This window comes from Camelus bactrianus, chromosome 23, assembly GCF_048773025.1.
Source record: "Camelus bactrianus isolate YW-2024 breed Bactrian camel chromosome 23, ASM4877302v1, whole genome shotgun sequence".
NCBI lineage: Eukaryota > Metazoa > Chordata > Mammalia > Artiodactyla > Camelidae > Camelus > Camelus bactrianus.
The window spans coordinates 35,208,671-35,230,877 of record NC_133561.1 but is presented as its reverse complement, the minus strand read 5'-3'; positions in this window follow the sequence as shown (position 1 = coordinate 35,230,877).

The following is a 22,207-nucleotide window of genomic DNA, read 5'->3' as shown; positions in this document are numbered from 1 at the left end:
CTCGGTTTTGCAGTGAAAACTGCAGGAACTTCAAACCGGCACTAGAAAACAGACTGAGAAACCACAGTAAAATTTTCTCCTGCAACCCGTTCCCTTGGTGCTAGATGAACGAACGTCTCTCCACATGCTCATTTCTGAGAGAAAAGTGTGCGTGAATGCCGTCCTTCAACTAGCTTGTTGGGAACACAAAGTTTCTCTTCAGTTGCAAACTCCACTCCATACATATATATGGGGAGGTACTAGCTCCAACTTGGTTTTACAGTGAAAACTGCAGGAACTTCAAACTGGCACTAGGAAACAGACTGAGAAACCTGTGTAAAAGTTTCTCCTGCAACCCGTTCCCTTTGTGCTAGATGAACGAACGTCTCTCCACATGCTATGTTCTGAGAGATAAGTGTGTGTGAAAGCCGTCCTTCACCTAGCTTGTTGGGAACACAAAGTTTCTCTTCAGTTGCAAACTCCAACCCATACATATATATGGGGAGGTACTAGCTCCAACTCGGTTTTACAGTGAAAATTGCAGGAACTTCAAAACGGCACTAGGAAACAGACTGAGAAACCAGAGTAAAAGCTTCTCCTGCAACCCGTTCCCTTGGTGCTAGATGAAAGAACGTCTCTCCACATACTCAGTTCTGAGAGATAAGTATGTGTGAAAGCCGTCCTTCACCTAGCTGGACGGGAACACAAAGTTTTTCTCAGTTGCAAACTCCATTCCATACATATATATGGAGAGTTACTAGCTCCAACTCGGTTTTACAGTGAAAACTGCAGGAACTTCAAACCGGCACTAGGAAACAGACTGAGAAACCAGAGTAAAAGTTTCTCCTGCAAACCGTTCCCTTGGTGCTAGATGAACGAACGTCTCTCCACATGCTCAGTTCTGAGAGATAAGTGTGTGTGAAATCCTTCCTTCACCTAGCTTGTTGGGAACACAAAGTTTCTTTTAAGTTGCAAACTCCACTCCATACATATATATGGGGAGTTACTAGCTCCAACTCGGTTTTACAGTGAAAACTGCAGGGACTTCAAACCGGCACTAGGAAACAGACAGAGAAACCAGAGTAAAAGTTTCTCCTGCAACCCGTTCCCTTGGTGCTAGATGAACGAACGTCTCTCCACTTGCTCATTTCTGAGACATATGTGTGTTTGGTAGCCGTCCTTCACCTAGCTTGTTGGGAACACAAAGTTTCTTTTCAGTTGCAAACTCCACTCCATACATATATATGGGGAGGTACAAGCTCCAACTCGGTTTTACAGTGAAAACTGCAGGAACTTCAAACCGGCACTAGGAAACAGACTGAGAAACCAGAGTATATGTTTCTCCTGCAACCCGTTCCCTTGGTGCTAGATGAACGAACGTCTCTCAACATGCTCAGTTCTGAGAGATAATTGTGTGTGAAAGCCGTCCTTCAACTGGCTTGTTGGGAACACAAAGTATCTTTACAGTTGCAAACTCCACTCGATACATATATATGGGGAGGTACAAGCTCCAACTCGGTTTTACAGTGAAAACTGCAGGAACTTCTAACCGGCACTAGGAAACAGACTGAGAAACCAGAGTAAAAGTTTCTCCTGCAACCCTTTCCCTTGGTGCTAGATGAACGAAAGTCTCTCCACATGCTCAGTTCTGAAGAGATAAGTGTGTGTGAAAGCCGTCCTTCACCTAGCTTGTTGGGAACACAAAGTTTCTTTTCAGTTGCAAACTCCACTCCATATATATATATGGGGAGGTACTAGCTCCAACTCGGTTTTACAGTGAAAACTGCAGGAACTTCAAACCGGCACTAGGAAACAGACTGAGAAACCAGAGTTAAAGATTATCCTGCAACCCGTTCCCTTGGTGCTAGATGAACGAACGTCTCTCACCTACTCAGTTCTGAGAGATAAGTGTGTGTGAAAGCCGTCCTTCACCTAGCTTGTTGGGAAAACAAAGTTTTTTTCAGTTGCAAACTACACTCCATACATATATATGGGGAGTTACTAGCTCCAACTCGGTTTTACAGTTAAAACTGCAGGAACTTCAAACCGGCACTAGGAAACAGACTGAGAAAACAGAGTAAAAGTTTCTCCTGCAACCCGTTCCCTTGGTGCAAGATGAACGAAAGTCTCTCCACTTGCTCAGTTCTGAGAGGTATGTGTGTTTGGTAGCCGTCGTTCACCTAGCTTGTTGGAAACACAAAGTTTCTTTTCAGTTGCAAACTCCACTCCATACATATATATGGGGAGGTACTAGCTCCAACACGGTTTTACAGTGAAAACTGCAGGAACTTCATACCGGCACTAGGAAACAGACTGAGAAACCAGAGTAAAAGTTTCTCCTGCAACCCGTTCCCTTGGTGCAAGATGAACGAAAGTCTCTCCACTTGCTCAGTTCTGAGAGATATGTGTGTTTGGTAGCCGTCCTTCACCTAGCTTGTTGGAAACACAAAGTTTCTTTTCATTTGCAAACTCCACTCCATACATATATATGGGGAGGTACTAGCTCCAACTAGGTTTTACAGTGAAAACTGCAGGAACTTCATACCGGCACTAGGAAACAGACTGAGAAACCAGAGTAAAAGTTTCTCCTGCAACCCTTTCCCTTGGTGCTAGATGAACGAACGTCTCTCCACATGCTCAGTTCTGAGAGATAAATGTGTGTGAAAACCATTCTTCACCTAGCTTGTTGGGAACACAAAGTTTCTTTTCAGTTGCAAACTCCACTCCATATATATATATGGGGAGGTACTAGCTCCAACTCGGTTTTACAGTGAAAACTGCAGGAACTTCAAACCGGCACTAGGAAACAGACTGAGAAACCAGAGTTAAAGATTATCCTGCAACCCGTTCCCTTGGTGCTAGATGAACGAACGTCTCTACGCATGCTAGGTTCTGAGAGATATGTGAGTGTGAAAGCCGAACTTCACCTAGCTTGTTGGGAACACAAAGTTTCTTTTCAGTTGCAAACTCCACTCCATACATATATATGCAGAGGTACTAGCTCCAACTCGGTTTTACAGTGAAAACTGCAGGAACTTCATACCGGCACTAGGAAACAGACTGAGAAACCAGAGTAAAAGTTTCTCCTGCAACCCTTTCCCTTGGTGCTAGATGAACGAACGTCTCTCCACATGCTCAGTTCTGAGAGATAAATGTGTGTGAAAACCATTCTTCACCTAGCTTGTTGGGAACACAAAGTTTCTTTTCAGTTGCAAACTCCACTCCATATATATATATGGGGATGTACTAGCTCCAACTCGGTTTTACAGTGAAAACTGCAGGAACTTCAAACCGGCACTAGGAAACAGACTGAGAAACCAGAGTTAAAGATTATCCTGCAACCCGTTCCATTGGTGCTAGATGAACGAACGTCTCTACGCATGCTAGGTTCTGAGAGATATGTGAGTGTGAAAGCCGAACTTCACCTAGCTTGTTGGGAACACAAAGTTTCTTTTCAGTTGCAAACTCCACTCCATACATATATATGGGGAGGTACTAGCTCCAACACGGTTTTACAGTGAAAACTGCAGGAACTTCATACCGGCACTAGGAAACAGACTGAGAAACCAGAGTAAAAGTTTCTCCTGCAACCCGTTCCCTTGGTGCAAGATGAACGAAAGTCTCTCCACTTGCTCAGTTCTGAGAGATATGTGTGTTTGGTAGCCGTCCTTCACCTAGCTTGTTGGAAACACAAAGTTTCTTTTCATTTGCAAACTCCACTCCATACATATATATGGGGAGGTACTAGCTCCAACTAGGTTTTACAGTGAAAACTGCAGGAACTTCATACCGGCACTAGGAAACAGACTGAGAAACCAGAGTAAAAGTTTCTCCTGCAACCCTTTCCCTTGGTGCTAGATGAACGAACGTCTCTCCACATGCTCAGTTCTGAGAGATAAATGTGTGTGAAAACCATTCTTCACCTAGCTTGTTGGGAACACAAAGTTTCTTTTCAGTTGCAAACTCCACTCCATATATATATATGGGGAGGTACTAGCTCCAACTCGGTTTTACAGTGAAAACTGCAGGAACTTCAAACCGGCACTAGGAAACAGACTGAGAAACCAGAGTTAAAGATTATCCTGCAACCCGTTCCCTTGGTGCTAGATGAACGAACGTCTCTACGCATGCTAGGTTCTGAGAGATATGTGAGTGTGAAAGCCGAACTTCACCTAGCTTGTTGGGAACACAAAGTTTCTTTTCAGTTGCAAACTCCACTCCATACATATATATGCAGAGGTACTAGCTCCAACTCGGTTTTACAGTGAAAACTGCAGGAACTTCATACCGGCACTAGGAAACAGACTGAGAAACCAGAGTAAAAGTTTCTCCTGCAACCCTTTCCCTTGGTGCTAGATGAACGAAAGTCTCTCCACATGCTCAGTTCTGAAGAGATAAGTGTGTGTGAAAGCCGTCCTTCACCTAGCTTGTTGGGAACACAAAGTTTCTTTTCAGTTGCAAACTCCACTCCATATATATATATGGGGAGGTACTAGCTCCAACTCGGTTTTACAGTGAAAACTGCAGGAACTTCAAACCGGCACTAGGAAACAGACTGAGAAACCAGAGTTAAAGATTATCCTGCAACCCGTTCCCTTGGTGCTAGATGAACGAACGTCTCTCACCTACTCAGTTCTGAGAGATAAGTGTGTGTGAAAGCCGTCCTTCACCTAGCTTGTTGGGAAAACAAAGTTTTTTTCAGTTGCAAACTCCACTCCATACATATATATGGGGAGTTACTAGCTCCAACTCGGTTTTACAGTTAAAACTGCAGGAACTTCAAACCGGCACTAGGAAACAGACTGAGAAAACAGAGTAAAAGTTTCTCCTGCAACCCGTTCCCTTGGTGCAAGATGAACGAAAGTCTCTCCACTTGCTCAGTTCTGAGAGGTATGTGTGTTTGGTAGCCGTCCTTCACCTAGCTTGTTGGAAACACAAAGTTTCTTTTCAGTTGCAAACTCCACTCCATACATATATATGGGGAGGTACTAGCTCCAACACGGTTTTACAGTGAAAACTGCAGGAACTTCATACCGGCACTAGGAAACAGACTGAGAAACCAGAGTAAAAGTTTCTCCTGCAACCCGTTCCCTTGGTGCAAGATGAACGAAAGTCTCTCCACTTGCTCAGTTCTGAGAGATATGTGTGTTTGGTAGCCGTCCTTCACCTAGCTTGTTGGAAACACAAAGTTTCTTTTCATTTGCAAACTCCACTCCATACATATATATGGGGAGGTACTAGCTCCAACTAGGTTTTACAGTGAAAACTGCAGGAACTTCATACCGGCACTAGGAAACAGACTGAGAAACCAGAGTAAAAGTTTCTCCTGCAACCCGTTCCCTTGGTGCAAGATGAACGAAAGTCTCTCCACTTGCTCAGTTCTGAGAGATATGTGTGTTTGGTAGCCGTCCTTCACCTAGCTTGTTGGAAACACAAAGTTTCTTTTCATTTGCAAACTCCACTCCATACATATATATGGGGAGGTACTAGCTCCAACTAGGTTTTACAGTGAAAACTGCAGGAACTTCATACCGGCACTAGGAAACAGACTGAGAAACCAGAGTAAAAGTTTCTCCTGCAACCCTTTCCCTTGGTGCTAGATGAACGAACGTCTCTCCACATGCTCAGTTCTGAGAGATAAATGTGTGTGAAAACCATTCTTCACCTAGCTTGTTGGGAACACAAAGTTTCTTTTCAGTTGCAAACTCCACTCCATATATATATATGGGGAGGTACTAGCTCCAACTCGGTTTTACAGTGAAAACTGCAGGAACTTCAAACCGGCACTAGGAAACAGACTGAGAAACCAGAGTTAAAGATTATCCTGCAACCCGTTCCCTTGGTGCTAGATGAACGAACGTCTCTACGCATGCTAGGTTCTGAGAGATATGTGAGTGTGAAAGCCGAACTTCACCTAGCTTGTTGGGAACACAAAGTTTCTTTTCAGTTGCAAACTCCACTCCATACATATATATGCAGAGGTACTAGCTCCAACTCGGTTTTACAGTGAAAACTGCAGGAACTTCTAACCGGCACTAGGAAACAGACTGAGAAACCAGAGTAAAAGTTTCTCCTGCAACCCTTTCCCTTGGTGCTAGATGAACGAAAGTCTCTCCACATGCTCAGTTCTGAAGAGATAAGTGTGTGTGAAAGCCGTCCTTCACCTAGCTTGTTGGGAACACAAAGTTTCTTTTCAGTTGCAAACTCCACTCCATATATATATATGGGGAGGTACTAGCTCCAACTCGGTTTTACAGTGAAAACTGCAGGAACTTCAAACCGGCACTAGGAAACAGACTGAGAAACCAGAGTTAAAGATTATCCTGCAACCCGTTCCCTTGGTGCTAGATGAACGAACGTCTCTCACCTACTCAGTTCTGAGAGATAAGTGTGTGTGAAAGCCGTCCTTCACCTAGCTTGTTGGGAAAACAAAGTTTTTTTCAGTTGCAAACTCCACTCCATACATATATATGGGGAGTTACTAGCTCCAACTCGGTTTTACAGTTAAAACTGCAGGAACTTCAAACCGGCACTAGGAAACAGACTGAGAAAACAGAGTAAAAGTTTCTCCTGCAACCCGTTCCCTTGGTGCAAGATGAACGAAAGTCTCTCCACTTGCTCAGTTCTGAGAGGTATGTGTGTTTGGTAGCCGCCCTTCACCTAGCTTGTTGGAAACACAAAGTTTCTTTTCAGTTGCAAACTCCACTCCATACATATATATGGGGAGGTACTAGCTCCAACACGGTTTTACAGTGAAAACTGCAGGAACTTCATACCGGCACTAGGAAACAGACTGAGAAACCAGAGTAAAAGTTTCTCCTGCAACCCGTTCCCTTGGTGCAAGATGAACGAACGTCTCTCCACATGCTATGTTCTGAGAGATAAGTGTGTGTGAAAGCCGTCCTTCACCTAGCTTGTTGGGAACACAAAGTTTCTCTTCAGTTGCAAACTCCAACCCATACATATATATGGGGAGGTACTAGCTCCAACTCGGTTTTACAGTGAAAATTGCAGGAACTTCAAACCGGCACTAGGAAACAGACTGAGAAACCAGAGTAAAAGTTTCTCCTGCAACCCGTTCCCTTTGTGCTAGATGAACGAACGTATTTCCACATGCTCAGGTCTGAGAGATAAGTGTGTGTGAAAGCCGTCCTTCACCCAGCTTGTTGGGAACACAAAGTTTCTCTTCAGATGCAAACTCCAACCCATACATATATATGGGGAGGTACTAGCTCCAACTCGGTTTTACAGTGAAAACTGCAGGAACTTCAAACCGGCACTAGGAAACAGACTGAGAAACCAGAGTAAAAGTTTCGCCTGCAACCCGTTCCACTTGTGCTAGATGAACGAAAGTCTCTCCACATGCTCACTTCTGAGAGATATGTGTGTGTGAAAGCCGTCCTTCACCTAGCTTGTTGGGAACACAAAGTTTCTCTTCAGTTGCAAACTCCACTCCATACATATATATGGGGAGGAAATAGCTCCAACTTGGTTTTACAGTGAAAACTGCAGGAACTTCAAACTGGCACTAGGAAACAGACTGAGAAACCAGTGTAAAAGTTTCTCCTGCAACCCGTTCCCTTTGTGCTAGATGAACGAACGTCTCTCCACATGCTATGTTCTGAGAGATAAGTGTGTGTGAAAGCCGTCCTTCACCTAGCTTGTTGGGAACACAAAGTTTCTCTTCAGTTGCAAACTCCAACCCATACATATATATGGGGAGGTACTAGCTCCAACTCGGTTTTACAGTGAAAATTGCAGGAACTTCAAACCGGCACTAGGAAACAGACTGAGAAACCAGAGTAAAAGTTTCTCCTGCAACCCGTTCCCTTTGTGCTAGATGAACGAACGTCTTTCCACATGCTCAGTTCTGAGAGATAAGTGTGTGTGAAAGCCGTCCTTCACCCAGCTTGTTGGGAACACAAAGTTTCTCTTCAGATGCAAACTCCAACCCATACATATATATGGGGAGGTACTAGCTCCAACTCGGTTTTACAGTGAAAACTGCAGGAACTTCAAACCGGCACTAGGAAACAGACTGAGAAACCAGAGTAAAAGTTTCTCCTGCAAACCGTTCCCTTGGTGCTAGATGAACGAACGTCTCTCCACATGCTCAGTTCTGAGAGATAAGTGTGTGTGAAAGCAGTCCTTCACCTAGCAAGTTGGGAACACAAAGTTTCTTTTCAGTTGCAAACTCCACTCCATACAAATATATGGGGAGGTACTAGCTCCAACTCGGTTTTACAGTGAAAACTGCAGGAACTTCAAACCGGCACTAGAAAACAGACTGAGAAACCACAGTAAAAGTTTCTCCTGCAACCCGTTCCCTTGGTGCTAGATGAACGAACGTCTCTCCACATGCTCAGTTCTGAGAGATAAGTGTGTGTGAAAGCCGTCCTTCACCTAGCTTGTTGGGAACACAAAGATTCTTTTCAGTTGCAAACTCCATTCCATACATATATATGTGGAGGTATTAGCTCCAACTCGGTTTTACAGTGAAAACTGCAGGAACTTCAAACCGGCACTAGGAAACAGAATGAGAAACCAGAGTAAAAGTTTCTCCTGCAACCCGTTCCCTTGGTGCTAGATGAACGAAAGTCTCTCCATATGCTCAGTTCTGAGAGATAATTGTGTGTGAAAGCCGTACTTCACCTAGCTTGTTGGGAACACAAAGCTTGTTTTCAGTTGCAAACTCCACTCCATATATATATATGGGGAGGTACTAGCTCCAACTCGGTTTTACAGTGAAAACTGCAGGAACTTCAAACCGGCACTAGGAAACAGACTGAGAATCCAGAGTAAAAGTTTCTCCTGCAACCCGTTCCCTTGGTGCTAGATGAACAGACGTCTCTCCACATGCTCAGTTCTGAGAGATAAATGTGTGTGATAGCCGTCCTTCACCAACTTGTTGGGAACACAAAGATTCTTTTCAGTTGCAAACTACACTCCATACATATATATGGGGAGGTACTAGCTCCAACTCGGTTTTACAGTGAAAACTGCAGGAACTTCAAACCGGCACTAGGAAACAGACTGAGAAACCAGAGTAAAATTTCTCCTGCAACGCGTTCCCTTGGTGCTAGATGAACGAACGTCTCTTCACATACTCAGTTCTGAGAGATAAGTGTGTGTGAAAGCAGTCCTTCACCTAGCAAGTTGGGAACACAAAGTTTCTTTTCATTTGCAAACTACACTCCATACATATATATGGGGAGGTACTAGCTCCAACTCGGTTTTACAGTGAAAACTGCAGGAACTTCAAACCGGCACTAGAAAACAGACTGAGAAACCACAGGAAAAGTTTCTCCTGCAACCCGTTCCCCTGGTGCTAGATGAACGAACGTCTCTCCACATGCTCAGTTCTGAAAGATAAGTGTGTGTGAAAGCCGTCCTTCACCCAGCTTGTTGGGAACACAAAGTTTCTCTTCAGTTGCAAACTCCACTCCATACATATATATGGGGAGGTACTAGCTCCAACTCGGTTTTACAGTGAAAACTGCAGGGACTTCAAACCGGCACTAGGAAACAGACTGAGAAACCAAAGTAAAAGTTTCTCCTGCAACCCGTTCCCTTGGTGCTAGATGAACGAACGTCTCTCCACATGCTCAGTTCTGAGAGATAAGTGTGTGTGAAAGCCGTCCTTCACCTAGCATGTTGGGAACACAAAGATTCTTTTCAGTTGCAAACTCCACTCCATACATATATATGGGGAGGTACTAGCTCCAACTCGGTTTTACAGTGAAAACTGCAGGAACTTCAAACCGGCACTAGGAAACAGACTGAGAAACCAGAGTAAAAGTTTCTCCTGCAACCAGTTCCCTTGGTGCTAGATGAACGAACGTCTCTCCACATGCTCAGTTCTGAGAGATAAGTGTGTGTGAAAGCCGTCCTTCACCTAAATTGTTGGGAACACAAAGTTTCTTTTCAGTTGCAAACTCCACTCCATACATATATATGGGGAGGTAATAGCTCCAACTCGGTTTTACAGTGAAAAATGCAACAATTTCAAAACGGCACTATGAAACAGAGCGAGAATCCAGAGTAAAAGTTTCACCTGCAAACTTTTCCCTTGATGCTAGATGAACGAAAGTCTCTCCACATGCTCATTTCTGAGAGATAAATGTGTGAGGAAGCCGTCCTTCACCTAGCTTGTTGGGAACACAAAGTTTCTCTTCAGTTGCAAACTCCACTCCATACATATATATGGGGAGGTACTAGCTCCAACTCGGTTTTACAGTGAAAACTGCAGGAACTTCAAACCGGCACTAGGAAACAGACTGAAAAACCAGAGTAAAAGTTTCTCCTGCAACCCGTTCCCCTTGTGCTAGATGAACGAACGTCTCTCCACATGCTCAGTTCTGAGAGATATGTGTGTGTGAAAGCCGTCCTTCACCTAGCTTGTTGGGAACACAAAGTTTCTCTTTAGTTGCAAACTCCACTCCATACATATATATGGGGAGGTACTAGCTCCAAATCGGTTTTACAGTGAAAACTGCAGGAACTTCAAACCGGCACTAGGAAACAGACTGAGAAACTAGAGAAAATGTTTCTCCTGCAACCCGTTCCCTTTGTGCTAGATGAACGAACGTCTCTCCATATGCTCAGTTCTGAGAGAAAAGTGTGTGTGAAAGCCGTCCTTCACCTAGAATGTTGGGAACACAAAGTTTCTCTTCAGTTGCAAACTCCACTCCATACATATATATGTGGAGGTACTAGCCCCAACTCGGTTTTACAGTGAAAACTGCTGGAACTTCAAACCGGCACTAGGAAACAGACTGAGAAACCAGAGTAAAAGTTTCTCCTGCAACCCGTTCCCTTTGTGCTAGATGAACGAACGTCTCTCCACATGCTCATTTCTGAGAGAAAAGTGTGCGTGAATGCCGCCCTTCACCTAGCTTGTTGGGAACACAAAGTTTCTCTTCAGTTGCAAACTGCACTCCATACATATATATGGGGAGGTACTAGCTCCAACTTGGTTTTACAGTGAAAACTGCAGGAACTTCAAACTGGCACTAGGAAACAGACTGAGAAACCAGTGTAAAATTTCTCCTGCAACCCGTTCCCTTTGTGCTAGATGAACGAACGTCTCTCCACATGCTATGTTCTGAGAGATAAGTGTGTGTGAAAGCCGTCTTCACCTAGATTGTTGGGAACACAAAGTTTCTCTTCAGTTGCAAACTCCAACCCATACATATATATGGGGAGGTACTAGCTCCAACTCGGTTTTACAGTGAAAATTGCAGGAACTTCAAACCGGCACTAGGAAACAGACTGAGAAACCAGAGTAAAAGATTCTCCTGCAACCCGTTCCCTTTGTGCTAGATGAACGAACGTCTCTCCACATGCTCAGTTCTGAGAGATAAGTGTGTGTGAAAGCCGTCCTTCACCCAGCTTGTTGGGAACACAAAGTTTCTCTTCAGATGCAATCTCCAACCCATACATATATATGGGGAGGTACTAGCTCCAACTCTGTTTTACAGTGAAAACTGCAGGAAATTCAAACCGGCACTAGGAAACAGACTGAGAAACCAGAGTAAAAGTTTCGCCTGCAACCCGTTCCACTTGTGCTAGATGAACGAACGTCTCTCCACATGCTCACTTCTGAGAGATATGTGTGTGTGAAAGCCGTCCTTCACCTAGCTTGTTGGGAACACAAAGTTTCTCTTCAGTTGCAAACTCCACTCCATACATATATATGGGGAGGTACTAGCTCCAACTCGGTTTTACAGTGAAAACTGCAGGAACTTCAAACCGGCACTAGGAAACAGACTGAGAAACCAGTGTAAAAGTTTCTCCTGCAACCCGTTCCCTTTGTGCTAGTTGAACGAACGTCTCTCCACATGCTGTGTTCTGAGAGATAAGTGTGTGTGAAAGCCGTCCTTCACCTAGATTGTTGGGAACACAAAGTTTCTCTTCAGTTGCAAACTCCAACCCATACATATATATGGGGAGGTACTAGCTCCAACTCGGTTTTGCAGTGAAAACTGCAGGAACTTCAAACCGGCACTAGGAAACAGACTCAGAAACCAGAGTAAAAGTTTCTCCTGCAACCCGTTCCCTTTGTGCTAGATGAAAGAACGTCTCTGCACATGCTCAGGTCTGAGAGATAAGTGTGCGTGAATGCCGTCCTTCACCTAGCTTGTTGGGAACACAAAGTTTCTCTTCAGTTGCAAACTCCACTCCATACATATATATGGGGAGGTACTAGCTCCAACTTGGTTTTACAGTGAAAACTGCAGGAACTTCAAACTGGCACTAGGAAACAGACTGAGAAACCAGTGTAAAAGTTTCTCCTGCAACCCGTTCCCTTTGTGCTAGATGAACGAACGTCTCTCAACATGCTCTGTTCTGAGAGATATGTGTGTGTGAAAGCCGTCCTTCACCTAGCTTGTTGGGAACACAAAGTTTCTCTTCAGTTGCAAACTCCAACCCATACATATATATGGGGAGGTACTAGCTCCAAATCGGTTTTACAGTGAAAATTGCAGGAACTTCAAACCGGCACTAGGAAACAGACTGAGAAACCAGAGTTAAAGTTTCTCCTGCAACCCGTTCCCTTTGTGCTAGATGAACGAACGTCTTTCCACATGCTCAGTTCTGAGAGATAAGTGTGTGTGAAAGCCGTCCTTCACCCAGCTTGTTGGGAACACAAAGTTTCTCTTCAGTTGCAAACTCCAACCCATACATATATATGGGGAGGTACTAGCTCCAACTCTGTTTTACAGTGAAAAATGCAGGAACTTTAAACCGGCACTAGGAAACAGACTGAGAAACCAGAGCAAATGTTTCTCCTGCAACCCGTTCCCTTTGTGCTAGATGAATGAACGTCTCTCCACATACTCAGTTCTGAGAGATATATGTGCGTGAATGCCGTCCTTCACCTAGCTTGTTGGGAACACAAAGTTTCTCTTCAGTTGCAAACTCCACTCCATACATATATATGGGGAGGTACTAGCTCCAACTCGGTTTTACAGTGAAAACTGCAGGAACTTCAAAACTGCACTAGGAAACAGACTGAGAAACTAGAGTAAAAGTTTCCCCTGCAACCCGTTCCCTTTGTGCTAGATGAACGAATGTCTCTCCACATGCTCAGTTCTGAGAGATAAGTGTGTGTGAAAGCCGTCCTTCACCTAGATTGTTGGGAACACAAAGTTTCTCTTCAGTTGCAAACTCCACTCCATACATATATATGGGGAGGTACTTGCTCCAACTCGGTTTTAAAGTGAAAACTGCAGGAACTTCAAACCGGCACTAGGAAACAGACTGAGAAACCAGAGTAAAAGTTTCTCCTGCAAACCGTTCCCTTGTTGCTAGATGAACGAACGTCTCTCCACATGCTCAGTTCTGAGAGATAAGTGTGTGTGAAAGCAGTCCTTCACCTAGCAAGTTGGGAACACAAAGTTTCTTTTCAGTTGCAAACTCCACTCCATACATATATATGGGGAGGTACTAGCTCCAACTCGGTTTTACAGTGAAAACTGCAGGAACTTCAAACCGGCACTAGGAAACAGACTGAGAAACCAGAGTAAAAGTTTCTCCTGCAACCCGTTCCCTTGGTGCTAGATGAACAGACGTCTCTCCACATGCTCAGTTCTGAGAGATAAATGTGTGTGATAGCCGTCCTTCACCAACTTGTTGGGAACACAAAGATTCTTTTCAGTTGCAAACTACACTCCATACATATATATGGGGAGGTACTAGCTCCAACTCGGTTTTACAGTGAAAACTGCAGGAACTTCAAACCGGCACTAGGAAACAGACTGAGAAACCAGAGTAAAATTTCTCCTGCAACCCGTTCCCTTGGTGCTAGATGAACGAACGTCTCTTCACATACTCAGTTCTGAGAGATAAGTGTGTGTGAAAGCAGTCCTTCACCTAGCAAGTTGGGAACACAAAGTTTCTTTTCAGTTGCAAACTCCACTCCATACATATATATGGGGAGGTACTAGCTCCAACTCGGTTTTACAGTGAAAACTGCAGGAACTTCAAACCGGCACTAGAAAACAGACTGAGAATCCACAGTAAAAGTTTCTCCTGCAACCCGTTCCCCTGGTGCTAGATGAACGAACGTCTCTCCACATGCTCAGTTCTGAAAGATAAGTGTGTGTGAAAGCCGTCCTTCACCCAGCTTGTTGGGAACACAAAGTTTCTCTTCAGTTGCAAACTACACTCCATACATATATATGGGGAGGTACTAGCTCCAACTCGGTTTTACAGTGAAAACTGCAGGGACTTCAAACCGGCACTAGGAAACAGACTGAGAAACCAAAGTAAAAGTTTCTCCTGCAACCCGTTCCCTTGGTGCTAGATGAACGAACGTCTCTCCACATGCTCAGTTCTGAGAGATAAGTGTGTGTGAAAGCCGTCCTTCACGTAGCATGTTGGGAACACAAAGATTCTTTTCAGTTGCAAACTCCACTCCATACATATATATGGGGAGGTACTAGCTCCAACTCGGTTTTACAGTGAAAACTGCAGGAACTTCAAACCGGCACTAGGAAACAGACTGAGAAACCAGAGTAAAAATTTCTCCTGCAACCCGTTCCCTTGGTGCTAGATGAACGAACGTCTCTCCACATGCTCAGTTCTGAGAGATAAGTGTGTGTGAAAGCCGTCCTTCACCTAACTTGTTGGGAACACAAAGTTTCTTTTCAGTTGCAAACTCCACTCCATACATATATATGGGGAGGTAATAGCTCCAACTCGGTTTTACAGTGAAAAATGCAGGAATTTCAAAACGGCACTATGAAACAGAGCGAGAATCCAGAGTAAAAGTTTCTCCTGCAAACTTTTCCCTTGATGCTAGATGAACGAAAGTCTCTCCACATGCTCATTTCTGAGAGATAAATGTGTAAGGAAGCCGTCCTTCACCTAGCTTGTTGGGAACACAAAGTTTCTCTTCAGTTGCAAACTCCACTCCATACATATATATGGGTCGGTACTAGCTCCAACTCGGTTTTACAGTGAAAACTGCAGGAACTTCAAACCGGCACTAGGAAACAGACTGAAAAACCAAAGTAAAAGTTTCTCCTGCAACCCGTTCCCCTTGTGCTAGATTAACGAACGTCTCTCCACATGCTCAGTTCTGAGAGATATGTGTGTGTGAAAGCCGTCCTTCACCTAGCTTGTTGGGAACACAAAGTTTCTCTTTAGTTGCAAACTCCACTCCATACATATATATGGGGAGGTACTAGCTCCAACTCGGTTTTACAGTGAAAACTGCAGGAACATCAAACCGGCACTAGGAAACAGACTGAGAAACTATAGAAAAAGTTTCTCCTGCAACCCGTTCCCTTTGTGCTAGATGAACGAACGTCTCTCCATATGCTCAGTTCTGAGAGAAAAGTGTGTGTGAAAGCCGTCCTTCACCTAGAATGTTGGGAACACAAAGTTTCTCTTCAGTTGCAAACTCCACTCCATACATATATATGGGGAGGTACTAGCTCCAACTCGGTTTTACAGTGAAAACTGCAGGGACTTCAAACCGGCACTAGGAAACAGACTGAGAAACCAAAGTAAAAGTTTCTCCTGCAACCCGTTCCCTTGGTGCTAGATGAACGAACGTCTCTCCACATGCTCAGTTCTGAGAGATAAGTGTGTGTGAAAGCCGTCCTTCACGTAGCATGTTGGGAACACAAAGATTCTTTTCAGTTGCAAACTCCACTCCATACATATATATGGGGAGGTACTAGCTCCAACTCGGTTTTACAGTGAAAACTGCAGGAACTTCAAACCGGCACTAGGAAACAGACTGAGAAACCAGAGTAAAAGTTTCTCCTGCAACCCGTTCCCTTGGTGCTAGATGAACGAACGTCTCTCCACATGCTCAGTTCTGAGAGATAAGTGTGTGTGAAAGCCGTCCTTCACCTAACTTGTTGGGAACACAAAGTTTCTTTTCAGTTGCAAACTCCACTCCATACATATATATGGGGAGGTAATAGCTCCAACTCGGTTTTACAGTGAAAAATGCAGGAATTTCAAAACGGCACTATGAAACAGAGCGAGAATCCAGAGTAAAAGTTTCTCCTGCAAACTTTTCCCTTGATGCTAGATGAACGAAAGTCTCTCCACATGCTCATTTCTGAGAGATAAATGTGTGAGGAAGCCGTCCTTCACCTAGCTTGTTGGGAACACAAAGTTTCTCTTCAGTTGCAAACTCCACTCCATACATATATATGGGTCGGTACTAGCTCCAACTCGGTTTTACAGTGAAAACTGCAGGAACTTCAAACCGGCACTAGGAAACAGACTGAAAAACCAAAGTAAAAGTTTCTCCTGCAACCCGTTCCCCTTGTGCTAGATGAACGAACGTCTCTCCACATGCTCAGTTCTGAGAGATATGTGTGTGTGAAAGCCGTCCTTCACCTAGCTTGTTGGGAACACAAAGTTTCTCTTCAGTTGCAAACTCCACTCCATACATATATATGGGGAGGTACTAGCTCCAACTCGGTTTTACAGTGAAAACTGCAGGAACATCAAACCGGCACTAGGAAACAGACTGAGAAACTATAGAAAAAGTTTCTCCTGCAACCCGTTCCCTTTGTGCTAGATGAACGAACGTCTCTCCATATGCTCAGTTCTGAGAGAAAAGTGTGTGTGAAAGCCGTCCTTCACCTAGAATGTTGGGAACACAAAGTTTCTCTTCAGTTGCAAACTCCACTCCATACATATATATGGGGAGGTACTAGCTCCAACTCGGTTTTACAGTGAAAACTGCAGGAACTTCAAACCGGCACTAGGAAACAGACTGAGAAACCAGAGTAAAAGTTTCTCCTGCAACCCGTTCCCCTTGTGCTACATGAACGAACGTCTCTCCACATGCTCAGTTCTGAGAGATATGTGTGTGTCAAAGCCGTCCTTCACCTAGCTTGTTGGGAACACAAAGTTTCTCTTTAGTTGCAAACTCCACTCCATACATATATATGGGGAGGTACTAGCTCCAACTCGGTTTTACAGTGAAAACTGCAGGAACTTCAAACCGGCACTAGGAAACAGACTGAGAAACCAGAGTAAAAGTTTCTCCTGCAACCCGTTCCCTTTGTGCTAGATCAAAGAACGTCTCTCCACATGCTCAGGTCTGAGAGATAAGTGTGCGTGAATGCCGTCCTTCACCTAGCTTGTTGGGAACACAAAGTTTCTCTTCAGTTGCAAACTCCACTCCATACATATATATGGGGAGGTACTAGCTCCAACTTGGTTTTACAGTGAAAACTGCAGGAACTTCAAACTGGCACTAGGAAACAGACTGAGAAACCAGTGTAAAAGTTTCTCCTGCAACCCGTTCCCTTTGTGCTAGATGAACGAACGTCTCTCAACATGCTCTGTTCTGAGAGATATGTGTGTGTGAAAGCCGTCCTTCACCTAGCTTGTTGGGAACACAAAGTTTCTCTTCAGTTGCAAACTCCAACCCATACATATATATGGGGAGGTACTAGCTCCAACTCGGTTTTACAGTGAAAATTGCAGGAACTTCAAACCGGCACTAGGAAACAGACTGAGAAACCAGAGTTAAAGTTTCTCCTGCAACCCGTTCCCTTTGTGCTAGATGAACGAACGTCTTTCCACATGCTCAGTTCTGAGAGATAAGTGTGTGTGAAAGCCGTCCTTCACCCAGCTTGTTGGGAACACAAAGTTTCTCTTCAGTTGCAAACTCCAACCCATACATATATATGGGGAGGTACTAGCTCCAACTCTGTTTTACAGTGAAAAATGCAGGAACTTTAAACCGGCACTAGGAAACAGACTGAGAAACCAGAGCAAATGTTTCTCCTGCAACCCGTTCCCTTTGTGCTAGATGAATGAACGTCTCTCCACATGCTCAGTTCTGAGAGATATATGTGCGTGAATGCCGTCCTTCACCTAGCTTGTTGGGAACACAAAGTTTCTCTTCAGTTGCAAACTCCACTCCATACATATATATGGGGAGGTACTAGCTCCAACTCGGTTTTAAAGTGAAAACTGCAGGAACTTCAAACCGGCACTAGGAAACAGACTGAGAAACCAGAGTAAAAGTTTCTCCTGCAAACCGTTCCCTTGGTGCTAGATGAACGAACGTCTCTCCACATGCTCAGTTCTGAGAGATAAGTGTGTGTGAAAGCAGTCCTTCACCTAGCAAGTTGGGAACACAAAGTTTCTTTTCAGTTGCAAACTCCACTCCATACATATATATGGGGAGGTACTAGCTCCAACTCGGTTTTACTGTGAAAACTGCAGGAACTTCAAACCGGCACTAGGAAACAGACTGAGAAACCAGAGTAAAAGTTTCTCCTGCAACCAGTTCCCTTGGTGCTAGATGAACAGACGTCTCTCCACATGCTCAGTTCTGAGAGATAAATGTGTGTGATAGCCGTCCTTCACCAACTTGTTGGGAACACAAAGATTCTTTTCAGTTGCAAACTACACTCCATACATATATATGGGGAGGTACTAGCTCCAACTCGGTTTTACAGTGAAAACTGCAGGAACTTCAAACCGGCAGTAGGAAACAGACTGAGAAACCAGAGTAAAATTTCTCCTGCAACCCGTTCCCTTGGTGCTAGATGAACGAACGTCTCTTCACATACTCAGTTCTGAGAGATAAGTGTGTGTGAAAGCAGTCCTTCACCTAGCAAGTTGGGAACACAAAGTTTCTTTTCAGTTGCAAACTCCACTCCATACATATATATGGGGAGGTACTAGCTCCAACTCGGTTTTACAGTGAAAACTGCAGGAACTTCAAACCGGCACTAGAAAACAGACTGAGAATCCACAGTAAAAGTTTCTCCTGCAACCCGTTCCCCTGGTGCTAGATGAACGAACGTCTCTCCACATGCTCAGTTCTGAAAGATAAGTGTGTGTGAAAGCCGTCCTTCACCCAGCTTGTTGGGAACACAAAGTTTCTCTTCAGTTGCAAACTCCACTCCATACAAATATATGGGGAGGTACTAGCTCCAACTCGGTTTTACAGTGAAAACTGCAGGGACTTCAAACCGGCACTAGGAAACAGACTGAGAAACCAAAGTAAAAGTTTCTCCTGCAACCCGTTCCCTTGGTGCTAGATGAACGAACGTCTCTCCACATGCTCAGTTCTGAGAGATAAGTGTGTGTGAAAGCCGTCCTTCACGTAGCATGTTGGGAACACAAAGATTCTTTTCAGTTGCAAACTCCACTCCATACATATATATGGGGAGGTACTAGCTCCAACTCGGTTTTACAGTGAAAACTGCAGGAACTTCAAACCGGCACTAGGAAACAGACTGAGAAACCAGAGTAAAAGTTTCTCCTGCAACCCGTTCCCTTGGTGCTAGATGAACGAACGTCTCTCCACATGCTCAGTTCTGAGAGATAAGTGTGTGTGAAAGCCGTCCTTCACCTAACTTGTTGGGAACACAAAGTTTCTTTTCAGTTGCAAACTCCACTCCATACATATATATGGGGAGGTACTAGCTCCAACTCGGTTTTACTGTGAAAAATGCAGGAATTTCAAAACGGCACTATGAAACAGAGCGAGAATCCAGAGTAAAAGTTTCTCCTGCAAACTTTTCCCTTGATGCTAGATGAACGAAAGTCTCTCCACATGCTCATTTCTGAGAGATAAATGTGTGAGGAAGCCGTCCTTCACCTAGCTTGTTGGGAACACAAAGTTTCTCTTCAGTTGCAAACTCCACTCCATACATATATATGGGGAGGTACTAGCTCCAACTCGGTTTTACAGTGAAAACTGCAGGAACTTCAAACCGGCACTAGGAAACAGACTGAAAAACCAAAGTAAAAGTTTCTCCTGCAACCCGTTCCCCTTGTGCTAGATGAACGAACATCTCTCCACATGCTCAGTTCTGAGAGATATGTGGGTGTGAAAGCCGTCCTTCACCTAGCTTGTTGGGAACACAAAGTTTCTCTTTAGTTGCAAACTCCACTCCATACATATATATGGGGAGGTACTAGCTCCAACTCGGTTTTACAGTGAAAACTGCAGGAACATCAAACCGGCACTAGGAAACAGACTGAGAAACTATAGAAAAAGTTTCTCCTGCAACCCGTTCCCTTTGTGCTAGATGAACGAACGTCTCTCCATATGCTCAGTTCTGAGAGAAAAGTGTGTGTGAAAGCCGTCCTTCACCTAGAATGTTGGGAACACAAAGTTTCTCTTCAGTTGCAAACTCCACTCCATACATATATATGTGGAGGTACTAGCCCCAACTCGGTTTTACAGTGAAAACTGCTGGAACTTCAAACCGGCACTAGGAAACAGACTGAGAAACCAGAGTAAAAGTTTCTCCTGCAACCCGTTCCCTTTGTGCTAGATGAACGAACGTCTCTCCACATGCTCATTTCTGAGAGAAAAGTGTGCGTGAATGCCGTCCTTCACCTAGCTTGTTGGGAACACAAAGTTTCTCTTCAGTTGCAAACTCCACTCCATACATATATATGGGGAGGTAATAGCTCCAACTCGGTTTTACAGTGAAAAATGCAGGAATTTCAAAACGGCACTATGAAACAGAGCGAGAATCCAGAGTAAAAGTTTCTCCTGCAAACTTTTCCCTTGATGCTAGATGAACGAAAGTCTCTCCACATGCTCATTTCTGAGAGATAAATGTGTGAGGAAGCCGTCCTTCACCTAGCTTGTTGGGAACACAAAGTTTCTCTTCAGTTGCAAACTCCACTCCATACATATATATGGGTCGGTACTAGCTCCAACTCGGTTTTACAGTGAAAACTGCAGGAACTTCAAACCGGCACTAGGAAACAGACTGAAAAACCAAAGTAAAAGTTTCTCCTGCAACCCGTTCCCCTTGTGCTAGATGAACGAACGTCTCTCCACATGCTCAGTTCTGAGAGATATGTGTGTGTGAAAGCCGTCCTTCACCTAGCTTGTTGGGAACACAAAGTTTCTCTTCAGTTGCAAACTCCACTCCATACATATATATGGGGAGGTACTAGCTCCAACTCGGTTTTACAGTGAAAACTGCAGGAACATCAAACCGGCACTAGGAAACAGACTGAGAAACTATAGAAAAAGTTTCTCCTGCAACCCGTTCCCTTTGTGCTAGATGAACGAACGTCTCTCCATATGCTCAGTTCTGAGAGAAAAGTGTGTGTGAAAGCCGTCCTTCACCTAGAATGTTGGGAACACAAAGTTTCTCTTCAGTTGCAAACTCCACTCCATACATATATATGGGGAGGTACTAGCTCCAACTCGGTTTTACAGTGAAAACTGCAGGAACTTCAAACCGGCACTAGGAAACAGACTGAGAAACCAGAGTAAAAGTTTCTCCTGCAACCCGTTCCCCTTGTGCTACATGAACGAACGTCTCTCCACATGCTCAGTTCTGAGAGATATGTGTGTGTCAAAGCCGTCCTTCACCTAGCTTGTTGGGAACACAAAGTTTCTCTTTAGTTGCAAACTCCACTCCATACATATATATGGGGAGGTACTAGCTCCAACTCGGTTTTACAGTGAAAACTGCAGGAACTTCAAACCGGCACTAGGAAACAGACTGAGAAACCAGAGTAAAAGTTTCTCCTGCAACCCGTTCCCTTTGTGCTAGATCAAAGAACGTCTCTCCACATGCTCAGGTCTGAGAGATAAGTGTGCGTGAATGCCGTCCTTCACCTAGCTTGTTGGGAACACAAAGTTTCTCTTCAGTTGCAAACTCCACTCCATACATATATATGGGGAGGTACTAGCTCCAACTTGGTTTTACAGTGAAAACTGCAGGAAATTCAAACTGGCACTAGGAAACAGACTGAGAAACCAGTGTAAAAGTTTCTCCTGCAACCCGTTCCCTTTGTGCTAGATGAACGAACGTCTCTCAACATGCTCTGTTCTGAGAGATATGTGTGTGTGAAAGCCGTCCTTCACCTAGCTTGTTGGGAACACAAAGTTTCTCTTCAGTTGCAAACTCCAACCCATACATATATATGGGGAGGTACTAGCTCCAACTCGGTTTTACAGTGAAAATTGCAGGAACTTCAAACCGGCACTAGGAAACAGACTGAGAAACCAGAGTTAAAGTTTCTCCTGCAACCCGTTCCCTTTGTGCTAGATGAACGAACGTCTTTCCACATGCTCAGTTCTGAGAGATAAGTGTGTGTGAAAGCCGTCCTTCACCCAGCTTGTTGGGAACACAAAGTTTCTCTTCAGTTGCAAACTCCAACCCATACATATATATGGGGAGGTACTAGCTCCAACTCTGTTTTACAGTGAAAAATGCAGGAACTTTAAACCGGCACTAGGAAACAGACTGAG